Below are 3,077 nucleotides of genomic sequence, written 5' to 3' on the forward strand. Positions count from 1 at the left end.
CTTTGCATTTGTGTTGTAACTTTATCTCATTATCATGTTAGCAGATAGACATTTGGACTAAATAACTGTCTTATACAATCTGGTCCAACCCTAAAGTTTTCTACTTTATTGTACCAGAATTGTACAGATGCTGAAACACTTTATTTTCTGCTGATTTCCTCTGAGTCTTTTTTTTTTGCTCATAAAACTGATATTAGTACAATAATGACAATAAAATGTAGCCCAAAGTAGTTAAAATGTTTCCCCCATTTTTTTCTGGTTTAGATTAACATACTACTTTTCTAAAGTTTAATAAATTAACAGTGCTCAAAACTCCTAGGGTTTTTAAGGTCAATTTTTATTTGTTTTTATGGTTTATTCATTGAGTTTTATGAACGCTGCCCAGTCCACTTCAGCTTACTTCGTCTGGGATGCTGCAGTGGGAAACAGTTCACTGACTGAAGAACAGAACAGTGCAGGCTCCATGTAGCTGTGACCTTGAGAAGCTACCAATATCACCGGGCTTCTCTTTCCTCCTCTTATAAAATTTAGGCAACTGGGCAGCTGATCTGAAGTTCCTTCCTGCTCTATATTCTGTCACTGCAGTTTGCATGCCACAAAGTCAGCAGAGGGAGCACTTTTTCTACATCTTGTAAATTTTGACTATCATTTAAACACCTTTCAAAATTGAGAACACTCTTGAAACTAAAAAAATTGACAGTGCTTCACTCCGTTTCTGTGTAATCAGTGATCTGATGGTAAATTTGAGGAAAGTCTAGGAATTATTTCTTGACTTCCACGGTAAAATCCCACAACACAATTATTTTGTAAAAGTTAAGCCAGTAAACTCATAGAAATTCAAGCACCCTTGTATGGCAGTGTATTTAACTGTGACCCCCAATTCAAAATAAAACACCAGACTGTGAAGGAGAGGCTATCCGATGTCACAAAAGAAAAGTGACCTCATCAATCATAAAACCATTAGTAAATTGGATCTAGCATAAACAAACCACACAAGTGATTGGAAGTTTTTCTTTGCACTTTTCATTAAGATACATTGGAAACAAGCAGGTAGACATAGCCAGAGCTGGAAGGCTTGCACGAGATTGGAAGCGTGTGATATCAGCCCAATGACAAAGAAGGCGTTTATCTGAGACCCTTAGCAACTTCACCCTCATAGGCATAGATATCTTAAAGCTACTTGAGCAGACATTATATTTGTTTAAGTATTAGACAATCTCATAGCGTATATAAAGTTTTTATTCCTTAGTAAGAATTTTAAAATCACAAAATAGTGTGGCAATATTTAGGCAATAGAATTTATGGAGTGCTGAAAATACTAGAATATAAAGATAATTTTCTAGTTTTATCTTCACATACTAAACTTTTCTAAACCAGCTGGTTTCTTGCAGACAGTATTTATTTATTTTTAATAATTTAAGACAGCATAAGCTTGTACCAAGCATAAGCATTGTAACAAAAGTGCAACGTTTCAGCAAATCCTCCCCGAAAGATATTTTAACTCAAAATATCATTAGCACATATTTTCTCCCTACAAAAATAGCATGTCAGACATCATTAATTGGATGTATTAACAACTATGTACATAAAAGCCACCTTGTAGGCTAAGAGTTTAACGTTGTTTAAACACAGCGTTTGAGGCAAACAGTAGCAACCGCAGCAGCAAATGCACCACACTGACTAAAAGACCCAGATATTTTCTTCACTCACAGTCTGTTGTGTCTCACCCCTTACATAACATTCAAGTGAGATTTCTCACAGTGCTACCTTGGCAACAAACTAAAAATATCTAGACAAGGTCTTGGTTTAAGCCTTATTTAAAAAGCTTTCTTGGTGATTATCTGGTATCTGGTTTGGTCTCCAGAAAATACATAGACTTGGGGATAGAAGGCCGCACAGGGCTTCGTTCCACATCTGTACAGCTTTCCTCATCAAAACTGACCAGCTAAATATTTTCTTCCACTTTTATGACCTAACAAGAGTAAGTCAGTCAGGATTAATCAGTTTGGACTTTGTTTTCTTATTTTAAGTTCAGTGCACTTTTTTTTTTTTTACAGTAAGTTTATAAAAATTTGGGAACATGACGGATTAAACAATGAATGGGAAGAGATGCGTTTCAGATAGATATATACTATATATAATATATATGTGAACCAAGAAATTAAGACAAGTCAATTGATTTATGGTCAATTTCTCCATAAAGTGCGAGCAAAGGTAGGAAGAATGATTTCGGCCTTTTTCATTGAACTCAGCCTCCGTTCCCTGCCTTAGTGCTTAGGACGGCCCAGCTCTGTGTCTTCTTGAAAATAGTGCAAGTTACTAAAAGATAGCATTTCAGCCACTTCAGAATAGGTCCCACTGGGGGCAACCACACCTTCCCTTCTCTGAAAAATATATGCCTTCAGCAAAGCTGACCATTACGCAGTACAGAAGAGTGAATCAATTCTCAGAGATCTTCAAACCTGTCAGTGGACCGCCTTCTAAGCCAGGCAGGGCAGGGCTGCTCTGAGCCGGGGCTCCGAGCACCACTACCTGCTGTTTCCTGCGGGAGCGCCTTTCCAAGGAGCTCGCCCGCAGAGCTGCCACCTTCCTGACTTCCTCTAGGATTAGGCTCCACATTTTAAGAAGCGATGGAACGTGGCCTAAAAGGAGGCAGAAACTTGTCTGGGGTGGGGGGAGGTTAAAGAAAAAAGAAAAGAACCATTATCTACTGCAGAGGATGCTTTACAGCTGGGGCGGGGGAAGGATATTAGTGTGCGAGGGAGGGGTGGTGAGAGATGATGAGCAAAAACGGGAACTCCAAATGTACACAAAACACCTGTTTTTTTTTCTCTTACGCCTGTCGTGCATCTATTATGCTTCCTCCCTTAGAAACGTTGAGGGTGTTTTAACTTATTAATATTATTATTCCGCCGGGCCTCCGTCCTTCCTAAGGAAGGGGCGCAGGACTCAGGGGGCGTCCTTTCCCGGCTGCGAGGCATCTTCCTGAGCAGAGCTCTCCGGGTTCCCCGGCTCGCGGGGGCCGGCGAAGGGCAGGTGGGTGCGGCCGTGCGCGGGCGCGGGGTGCAGCGCCCCGG

Source organism: Chinchilla lanigera, unplaced genomic scaffold (genome assembly GCF_000276665.1).
Source record: "Chinchilla lanigera isolate Chin_1 unplaced genomic scaffold, ChiLan1.0 scaffold00012, whole genome shotgun sequence".
NCBI lineage: Eukaryota > Metazoa > Chordata > Mammalia > Rodentia > Chinchillidae > Chinchilla > Chinchilla lanigera.